Below are 11583 nucleotides of genomic sequence, written 5' to 3' on the forward strand. Positions count from 1 at the left end.
CTTCTCAGCCTATAAATATAGGTTTCTTGTACTCCATTATACAATTCAATATATAGTCTCTCTATTTTCATAACATGTAATCAGAGCCTAGAGTTCTTTCCTAGTATTTTTTTTTCCACACGTTTTTCTTTGGCAGCTTGCTTCTGTCCTTTGTCAATTTTTGCTGGTTTCTGTGTATTTAGTCCATTCCTGTTTCAAAGTTTCGATTATACCCACCTCTTCGTCTCGTCACGACGAATCCAACGCCACCAGATTCACCTTCATCGAGTCCTAACGCGCCCTCACGTGCCTCCCAAAGAAAAGTGCGTCGGTTGACATTGCCTCCACTCTCCGTACGCTCCTGCACGCGCAATCTTAGTTGGCTTCCTCATCAGCCGCCCTTCCGCACCAGTGCCTCAGCCGCTCCAACGTTGGCTTGCTATTGGCTTCCGCCCCAACGCCTCAGCTGCTCTGCAGTCAGCTTGTCCATCAACTTCCGTATCAGCTGACCTCGGCTTCCGCCTCAATCGCATCCTTTTCACTTTCGGTTAACTTCTCTCAGTTGTTTTCCCTATTTTTCAACCGCTGACGTCAGCACTCCTCAGCCGCTGATGTCAGCCCTACTCCACCACTGTCTCGCTGCTGACATCATCACAGCCACAGTGCTGATATCTGTCCTACTTGTCCCTAAGGTTTTTCAGCCTTCTGAATCTGTTAGTGACCTCCATTTTGGCATTTATGGATCGTACAGAGAACATCCAATCTATTTTTGTTATCCTTGATGGGTCCAATTATGTTAGTTTTACTCAAGCTCTCTCTAGTTTCATCAAGCGTAAACGCCTTTGGCGGATTATTACTGGTGCTCTTCCCAAACCCAACCAGAAGGAGGATGAGACGGACTCTGCATTCGATGATCGTCTTGACAAATGGAAAAGTAAGAATTATCAAATTATCACATGGTTCTAGGCTACTTCCGTTCCTTCCATCCACCTTCAATTTGGACGCTTTCAGGATGATGACTCCCTTGCCTCTCCTGCCAAAGCAATTTGGGATTTCTTGAAGGAACGTTATCTGACCACTACACATGCTCATCAGTATCAATTGTTGCAGACTCTTCATCACATGCGCCAGGCACCCGATCACTCTCTCAATGACTTCCTCTCCCAAATGTCGTTTGTTTGGGACCAGCTCGCTCTTTTTGACCCTTCATGGATTCATTCTGATGATGCCCAACTATTTATTACTTATCGGAATCATCAGCGACTATTACAATTTCTTATGGCTCTTCATAGCACTTTTGAGCCCGTACGTACTTCTTTGCTCCATCATTTGCCTTTGTCCACTTTAGAGCAAGCCATTACTGAGCTCCTATCCGAGGAGACTCGTTTTGGGAATCTTAGATCTCAAGCCATGGATTTTGTTCTTGCTATGCCATCTTCTTAGAGTTCCTGATCTTCACAGCCAATCATATGCAGTTATTGTCGCAACCGCGGCCTGCCAGCCAATTATTCTCTTGTTCACTGCCAGGTTCGAGGCTGCTTGACTTGCCACAAGACTGCTACGGGCCATTTCTAAAGCAATTGTCCTCGCGCTCCCTCCACTACTTCATCTAAGAAGGGGGCTTCCCGTTCTGGGTCTCAGTCCAAATCTAGCCACGGTTTTCGCTCTACTGCTATTGCCTCTCAGGATTCTTCTGCTCATTCCTTCTCTATGGATGATGTTGAGTGCATTATCCACCAGGTGCTCAACAAATCTGGTACTCCTTCCTCTACTGCTCTTTCAGTAACCTCAGGTAACTCTTCATGGTATTTTGATTCCGCATGCTGTAATCACATGACTTCTAACTCCACTATCTTTTCTTCTTTGTCATCATCCTCTTCTGCTCCCACTATACACACTGATAATGGTTCTCATATGCCTGTTTGTCATATTAGCCAAATCTCTACTTCCACTGTGTCTCTTTCTGATGCTTACCATATTCCTTCTCTTAAAATGAACCTTATCTCTGTTGGTCAGTTATGTGAACTTGGTCTAACTATTACCTTCTCTGCTAATGGTTATTTGGTGCAGAACCCTCAGACGAGACAGATCCTTGGGATATGCTGTACGCATGGATGTCTATTTGAGCTTCTCCATCTTCGTAGTCCGCACAAACCATCTACTGTTACTGTTGCATCTACTATGTCTTCTTTTCATCTTTGGCATTGTCGCTTAGGAAATGTCTCTTTTAGTCGTTTAAAAAATTTAGTTTCTAGTGGTCAGTTAGGTCATGTCCGTTTTGAAGATGTCAATTGTTTATCTTGTCAAATTACTAAACAACCTACCTTTCCTTTTAATAAAAATAATTCCATTTCTACTGTTCCTTTTGATCTTGTGCATTCAGATATTTGGGGACTTTCACCCACACCTACCATGGGGGGGTCCAGATATTTTGTGATTTTTGTTGATGATTTTTCTCGCTATACTTTGTTTTTTCTTCTCAAAAATCGCTTTGAACTTAAACAGATTTACTATGATTTTGCTGTAATGGTCTATACTCAGTTTTCTCGTACTATTAAGCTTTTTCATTCTGATAATGCTAAGAAGTACTTGGATTCTGATTTTTTTTTCTTTTCTTCGGACTCATGGTACTCTCTCTCATCGATCTTGTACAGGCACTTCCCAACAAAATGGCCGAGCCGAAAAAAAACACTGTCATATTCTCGACACTACTCGGGCTTTTCTCCCCGTGTCTTCTTGTCCTGAAAAATTTTGGGGGGAAGCTGCCCTCACTGCCATCCACACCATTAATCGCGTCCCTACACCTGTAATAGCTAACGCTACTCCTTACGAGAGCCTGTATGGTTCTCCTCCCGATTATACCACTCTTAAAGTTTTTGGTTCTGCTTGTTTTGTTCTCCTTCAGCCTCATGAACACACTAAACTAGAACCTCGTTCTCGTCTTTGTTGTTTTCTAGGGTATGGTATAGAACATAAAGGGTATTGTTGTTGGGATTCTATCTCTAAGCGTCTTCATATTTCTCATCATGTGGTCTTCTGGGAACACAAAATGTTCTCCACTCTTTCCAAGTTTCACTTACCACAGTCTACCCACTCACCGGTCTTTACTGATATTTCTGTAGATCTATTTTTTGATGACTTTAATGCAGATTCTGGCCTCATGCTTCCATAGTCGCCTACGCCTATCGTCCATCCTGAGGATCCTGTGTCTGCTGATGGCCCTACGCCTTCTCCAGATCCGGTGGAGGTACCTACTTCCATTAAGGTTCCTCCTCCACTTGAGCGTCATTCTACACGGGTAAGGCAACTTTCTGTTCTTCTCCGTGATTATATTGTTGGTTCCACAGGCGTTTGCTCTCATGAACCTACTTCTTATTGAGAAGCTTCTTCTAACCCTCTTTGGCAACAAGTTATGACCAATGAACTGTAGGCTTTCGATCAAACTCATACATGGGATGTGGTTATCTTCCTCCTAGAAAGCGTACTGTTAGTTGTAAATGGGTTTACAAGATCAAAACTTATGCTGATGGTTCCATTGAGCGTTATAAAGCTTGCTTGTCGCCCGGGGATTTAGTCAAGAATATGGGATTGACTATGAGGAAACATTTGCTCCTGTTGCCCGTCTTACTTCAGTTCGCAGCTTACTTGCCGTTACTGCTGCTCGCCACTGGAGTCTTTATTAGATGGATGTTAAAAATGCATTTCTCAATGGAAGGGGTTCTTCTGTTCCATCAAACAAGGTTTACAAACTCCGCCGTGCTTTGTATGGTTTGAAACAAGCTCTGCGTGCCTGGTTTGCCAAGTTCAGCTCTACCATTTGTGACTTTGGTTTTTCTTCCAGTGCCCATGATTCTGCTTTGTTTATCCATAAGACAGAGCGCGGTACTATTCTTCTTCTTCTCTATGTGGATGATATGATTATCACTGGAGATGACATGGTGGGTATTTCTAGTCTCAAACAGTTTCTCAATCGCCAGTTTGAGATGAAAGATTTAGGTTCACTTAGTTACTTCCTTGGCTTGGAAATTTCTCAAGATTCCTCTAGTTATTTTCTTACCCAAGCCAAGTATACTTCTGATCTTTTGGCTTGTGCTAGCCTTATTGATTGCAAGACTGTCACTACTCCAGTTAATCCTCAGCCTCGTCTTACACCTCTTGACCCCCCCTATTGGCTGATGCTACTTTATATCGTCAGCTAGTTGGTAGTCTTGTCTATCTCATAGTTACTCGTTCCGATATTGCTTATGCTGTTCACATTGTCAGTCAATTTATAACTGCTCCTCGCTTTCCACATTATGCTGCTCTGGTTCACATTTTGCGCTATCTCAAAGGAACTCTGCTTCATGGCCTTCACTACTCCTCTCACTCTTCTCTACAGCTGCATGCCTTTTCTGATGCCAATTGGGCAAGAGATCCTACTGATCGTCGTTCCACTACTAGGTTTTGCTTCTTCTTGGGCAACTCTCTCATTTCCTAGCGTAGTAAGAAGCATACCCTTATTGCTCGTTCTAGTACTGAGGTTGGGTATCGTTCTCTTGATGACACTACTCAGGAGCTTGTGTGGCTTCGTTGGCTTCTTTCTGACATGGGTGTTTCTCATTCTGCTGCCACTAATCTTTATTGTGACAATCAAAGTGCTATTCAGATCACACATAACGATGTCTTTCATGATCACACCAAGCATATTGAGATCGATTGCCACTTCATACGACAGCATGTTACTAATGGCCATGTTCATTTTGTTTTTGTTACCTTTGCTGATCAGACTGCCGACCTTTTCACCAAAGCTTATCTTCCAGGGCGTTTCTCTGATCTCCTCTCCAAGCTCAAGTTGATATCTGACTTACCACCTTGAGCTTGAGGAGGGTTGTTAGATATATGTATATATATATATTATTTTATATTTATCTATCTGTATTGTAGATGTATCTCATCTCATTTTCTATACCTATCTTTGATGTATCTCTATCTTCTTTTCTACACTTATCTAGGTTTCTTCTTAACCTATAAATACAGGCTTCTTGTACTTCATTATACCATTCAATATACAGTCTCTCTATTTTCATAACAAACAAAGAATATATATGTCTTCGGTTAATGATGAATATGATCAATTCAACCACACAAAAAAATGATAAATTATAATTACGTTCGCAAAGTATTTTTATCATTATTTTTGGTGAGCTAGTTTTATAAATAGACATTTTGATCAGTGGGCTGGAATTCATGACAAACAGATATTGTGCCTAGGACGAATTGATTTGAAAATGAAAACAAAATTATTTTCTCACAGAGAAATTCAGTTAGCTCAGTTTGGATTATGAATTTGGATACAAATTTAGAAAGAAAGAAAATTATATTTCATTTCCGTTTCCTTTTTCAAATTCACATTTAAATTCACAATCTCAACACAGTATCAGAAAAAATGTTTGAGATCCTTAAAAAAAAAATCTTACAATCCGACTCACAATAATGTAATAATCACAGCTATGAGCTTGTGGAAATTTGCCACATGATCTTCATGTCTTTGGCTTTGAGGCTTCCAGTTTTACCGTGATTTTTGTCTCTTTAACTACTTACGTGTTTGTTTAGTTAAGTTTAATATTATGGTGATATTTATTTTGGTTTCCAATATTTGCCACCAAAAAAAGAAAAAAGAAAAAAGAAAAAGGTACTTGGTTAGCCATATGGGCCAAGACAGGCTGAGCTTTAGGCCAAGGCCCATTTATACATTTTGCAAACCTAATAGTGGCCCTATTTCAGCTCTTATAATTTCTAGGCCCAAACAATAATTTTATAATTTTTTTTTTCAAAACCCAAATAATAATCTTATAATTGATTCAAATAAATGCCACATTGTGGGCTTTCAATTGCATAGAATAATGAGATTTGGCGGGCTGTGCGTGGCCTTTCGAAAAATAAAAGGCTTTAAACCATTTTTAAATTTCTCTTATTATTTTATATTGACTTGTTTTTTAATACAAAAGAAGTGTTTGAGTTAAAGACCTCCACACAAAAGCAAAGTAAAATCTATGACCACATAACAACAATGATGACTGTAGGTGTTGAATTTCGACCACACAATCAAACGAGGAACTTGGCTTGAGAGTACCAGCAGAATAGATTAAACCCAACAATCTACACAAGAAGATGAGAATCCGGCAGTAATTCGTTCACCCGGGAGCACTTCGACGATCAAATCAGTAATCAATATATCTCAAAGATAGCAAATTGTGCTTAAACTCACAAGCACGAACTTACCTTAGGCCCACGAGGGTGCCTTACTTTTATAACCAACAATGAACTGATCCCATTAGAAGTCTCACTTCAATGGACTCAAGCTCAATGCTCATCTTGGACCTTTATCTAGATAGAGATAAACTCTTATTGAGCCTTATCTTTATCCAGATTGAGATCCTCCCCTGCTCTAGGACTCTTGTCCCTTATCTGCTCATCTCGGATTCCGGTATCTCCGTAAATAACCTCAGCCTACCCAAGATCACCTCGGCGCATGACCAAACCACCTGACACATCGGTTGACACTTCGGCGTCACCTTAGCTACATGCTGTCATTCACAAAATATGTCTCCACAACTGCCCTCTAGGTTCTATTACCTCGACAACCTGAGGTGATGGAACCTACACCATTTATCAATATAACATGTCGACTAAAATTCACTATTTTCTCTGACCGAGATCATGACTCGTTGGCTTCACGCAACTTAGAATCAGTTGCCTATTCTATCAAGAACCAAGAATTAAGGATCGATTTCTTTAAGCATCTCAACCGAGATCGCTCCTCTAGTCGAGATTACTACTTCATTAATCGAAAAGTTCAAGAGCTCTTAATTGTCAATGAGTTGTCACGTACAGTCTTTCCAACCATTTCATATACGTGTCCTTCCTCTATTGGTTCATACCTGACACGCGTTATCAGGTCGTGTCGCCTCTGTCCACGCCGTCTAACAAGCACGTTACCTAAGGCACCTCATTATGTTTTGCCGCATTTTCGTATTTTCAACAAACTCACAAGTAAGAACTTACCTTAGACCCACGAGGGTTCCTTGCTTTTATAACCAGCAGTGACCTGATCCCATTACAAGTCTCACTTCAATGGACTCAAGCTCAATGCTCATCCTGGACCTTTATCTAGATAGAGATAAACTCTTATTGAGCCTTATCTTTATCCAGATTGAGATCCTCCTCTGCTCTAGGACTCTTGTCTCTTATCCGCTCATCTCGGATTCTGGTATCTCCACAGATAACCTCAGCCTACCCAAGATCACCTCAGCGCATGACCAAACCACCTGACACATCGGCTGACACTTCGGCGTCACCTTAACTACGTGTTGTCATTGACAAAATATGTCTCCACAACTGCCCCCTAGGTTCTATTACCTCGGCAACCTGAGGTGATAGAACCTACACCATTTATCAATATAGCATGTTGGCTAAAATTTACTATTTTCTCCGACCGAGATCATGACTCATTGGCTTCACGTAACTTAGAATCAGTTGCCCATTCTATCAAGAACCAAGAATCAAGGATCGATTTCTTTAAGCATCTCAGCCGAGATCGCTCCTCTAGCAGAGATTACTACTTCATTAATCGAAAAGTTCAAGAGCTCTTAATTGTCAATGAGTTTTCATGTACAGTCTTTCCAACCATTTCATATACGTGTCATTCCTCTATTGGTTCATGCCTGACACGCGCTATCAGGTCATGTGGCCTTTGTCCACGCCGCATAGCAAGCACGTCATCTAAGGCACCTCATTATGTTTTGTCGAATTTTTGTATTTTTAACAAAACTCTTTCTCTCTCTCTTTGCCTCTTCACTTTTGCAAAATTTATTTCTTTCTCTGCACTCCAATTTTCTCTCTTTGAACCGCCATTTTCAAGCTCTCAAGCTCTGTAACTACTTCGTCTGTCATCGTTAGTGCAACATTTTCCATCCTGTCATCGTCTGACCTGGCAAACCTCATACTGGTGCCCTCAACCTCGGTCTCAATCGGTGAGTTCATAATTTCTTTCAATCTCAGTTTTATTGTTTCTTCAACATACTTCCTCTTAGTACCTGCAATTGCACTTGTATTGTCCTTGAATCTGTATTCATTCTCTAATTCCAACCGCTATTTTTAGACATTGCAAATTAGATCTTGTTCTTGAATCTGTTTTGATGTTCTTCGTCATATTGGCATTATACTGTATCTATTAATTGTGTTGTCGTTTAAATCTGTCCCTGAACACTTCCTTGGATTTATTTAAATGCCATAAATTGATGCTTTAACGACTTGTCATGGCTTCTTGATGTTTGCACACTTGTACACACCTATACACTGTTCACAAATTTATAATTTTCTTGTCACTGTCTTCGTCACAATGTGGCTTTCTTGATTCTGAATCACATTCCCTTTTGTGTTTCTTGCTTGTTTCCAGATCTTTTGTCTTCGATTCTTGTTCCTGTAGTTTCTAGGTTTGGGATTTGGTTCAAAACTCATACACTTAGGAAAAACTGAGACAAATTTCCTCTTAGATCTTCAAAATTCTTACCCTCCTGCTGGTTTAGGGTTTATCTGAGGTTCGCAAAACCCAATAAGTTTATTTTCTCTAAAAAACCATCACATAAAGTTTTAAGCCAAGATCATGGGTATGTTTAGGTGGAGGATAGACACCCCAGCCAAATTAGAGTACTTCCGACAAGAATTCTCCATCCCAGCCGACGTCTAGATCAGGTTGGCTGGGGAGGAGGATTCTATCATGCCTGATAGGGATTCTATGTCCTTCCTAGTAGTTGCTTTCATAGAGTGCGAACTTAGGTTCCCTTTAGACACTCTTTTCTAAGAAGTCCTTCACTATTACAAATTTAACCTCATGCAACTTGCCATCAACTTATATAGGGTTATCAATGGCATAATTGAATTGGCATGCCGAGAAAAGGCCAGGATCACCCTAGCTGACATCTAGTATTGTTACACTCTATGTTTCCTTAAGTCTGACAAAGGCTACGTATATTACCTCAAACCTTGATCCACCGCCTTCAAACTTATAGTCGACCTCCCAAATTCTAACAAGGGTGCATGAGATGACTATCTAATGTCTCGGGTAACTGGAAGCTTGCACCAGATGACGATCTTCATCTCTTCTCATTGCGCCGAGCTATGTTTAAAGAGGATGAGGGCAAGAACTTAGTCACCCTGTGATTCCATTCAAGACTTGTAAATTCATCTATCTATACTAATGTTTGCTTCTTTGCCTTTTGCAATTCTTCCCCAGCCATCAAAAGATTTTCGCCAAACCTTCTTCCCCAACAAAGACCTAAAAAAGCTACTGGACTTGCCAGTTGAAAAATGCAAGGCCCTACTATTGCTTGATGACATTCTAACCTACAAGTCTGCCCTGCCTGACGTTCCCTGCCAAAGCAAGACTCCACTTTCAGTAACAACTCCACCAGTTGCTTCCTCACGAAGGCTTAACCAGGCCTCTTCTTTAGATCTAGTTGAGGTTGCATCTACATCTGCCCCCTAGTCGATTCCACCTTCTCAGCGTCGACACCAACGTCAAGCTCCACCAAACGTGCCAGCCGGCAGAACTCGTAGCCACAAACGTCGAGATTCTGAGACGTCGGCTTATGATCTAGCCAATCTCCTAATTATCCTTCTTGTAATCCACTTCGGCACTAGAGTTACCGTTGCTGCAATCGCTGACGGCATGGGCTGCAACAAACCTGTCGTAGAGGACCTCTTGGCTCTAGGAGTGGTTACCGTTCAGTCTTCACCATCTCAACCCCAATCCAAGCCTAAACCAAAAAAGATGAAGAGGGCTAAGGCAAAAGCCTTTGTTACCCAAATTGACTCCGAAGACACAGTGCCAATCTCCAAACTAGCTAAGGTCGAGAAAAATGCTTCTGTCACAAAGAAGAGTCCTTCTGAGGCTGAGCCATCCGATAATCGGCAATCAAAACGGCCGAGGTACGAAGGTGAAGAGAGCCGAGGATTTTTCAAAGCCGATGAGCCTTGGGCCTCAGTGATTTCAATTGGCGATTGACCAATGATAGCTGGCGATAGTGCGATTGACAGCATTAAAGTCAGCGCCGCTCTCCCCACCGCTATTTTTCTACCTACTGATCTAAATCATATGGCTGAGATCATCGAATATAAAAACTTCGCCCTGATGATACAACATTCCGTCCTGGTAAGTCTTCAACATTTGTACCTTTCATTTTAAGTTTTATACTTAGCAAAATAACTGACTTTGCTCATTTCTTTCCTTCTAGGCGATCCAGCACGCTCATTTCTTTGCAACGAAAGTTGAGGCTTTTAAGAAGGAATTGGTCCACAAGACTAAAGAGGCTGTTAGCTTCCTTGCCTCCCTCAATAATGCCGAGGCAAAAATGAAGATGCTGCTGGATCATGCCAAGGTTGCCAAACAAGCTCAAGAAAAAGCTGAGGAAAAGGTGGAGGTTACTGAAGTAGTGGCCGATGTGCTCAGGGTTAAAGCCAAAATTACCAAAGCCGAGGCAAAGTTGCAAGAGGCCTTGGTGACCAAGGCGGCCGAAATCAAGGCAGCTAACAAAAAGGCCTACGCTGAAGGCCAAGCTGACGTACGTGATGCCTACAAGGAACAAGTAAATCAAGCCTGCAACTGAGGTTTTTATCTTGGCTGGACGTCTGCTCTGAACAAGCTTTCTATCCCAATGGATTCCGACCTCTGAGATATCAATAAACTCCAAGTGCCTTTCCCTCCGCCTCCCAAAGGATCGGGCAACGAGGCTGATGAAAAGGAGGTCAAGTCCGACGACGCTAAAGAGGAGGAGGAGGTTGCTAATTGGGCCAAGTCCCCCACTCTAAATGAGTAAGTCCTTGACTTGACTCAAGATGAGGAGGACGAGGTCACCAAGAGTTCCTTCTCCAGGAAGACCATTTCTAAAGTCGAGGTCCAGACTGCCGAAAAGAGTTTGGACCAAACACTTCAGGAGATAGATACCGAGATCCAAGCCGAAAAGTCTTCCTAGATGTTTGCCGAGGTTAAAACAATGCCAATTTCCAAGGCAAGATAGTCTGAGGAAAATGTTGGAAATTCATGCACATATGAGTTTTTTCCCTTTGAACTTTTAGTTACTGTAATCTTTTTTCTTGCTTGTTGAGCTGAAGTACCATTTCTGTAACTGAACAAGTAGTCTTCTATGCTAGGCCAAAGTGCCTTTTTGTCTTGACTTGAACAAGTTTTCTTTAAATGAATGCATGCCTTTGTTTCTTCTAAGTGTTGGATGTTCCTTGTTATGTATGCTTACTGCTTTTTTTTTTATGCCTTGTATGCTTCCACACTTGGAATATTTCTAAGTACCAGTTTCTTGTGTGATCACTTCGGGTTAGAATACCCCAACCAAGCGTCATCTCAGACCCGTTTCATCTCGGGTGCACCCTTAATTGGTCACCTCGGACGAAATAATCTCTGAGTTCTCCTTTTACCGTGATCTCGGTCAAACCACATTAAAAAATATTTTATTCAAAATATTTTTACAAGTGTTCTTCCTTCATTTGTACTTGTTGTTTTCTAGCAAGACTTCACCATTCCAACCCTTCCAAGCTTGACAGCTTGGTTGG

The sequence above is a fragment of the Camellia sinensis genome, chromosome 2, assembly GCF_055761805.1.
Source record: "Camellia sinensis isolate YWXY chromosome 2, ASM5576180v1, whole genome shotgun sequence".
In the NCBI taxonomy this organism is placed as follows: domain Eukaryota; kingdom Viridiplantae; phylum Streptophyta; class Magnoliopsida; order Ericales; family Theaceae; genus Camellia; species Camellia sinensis.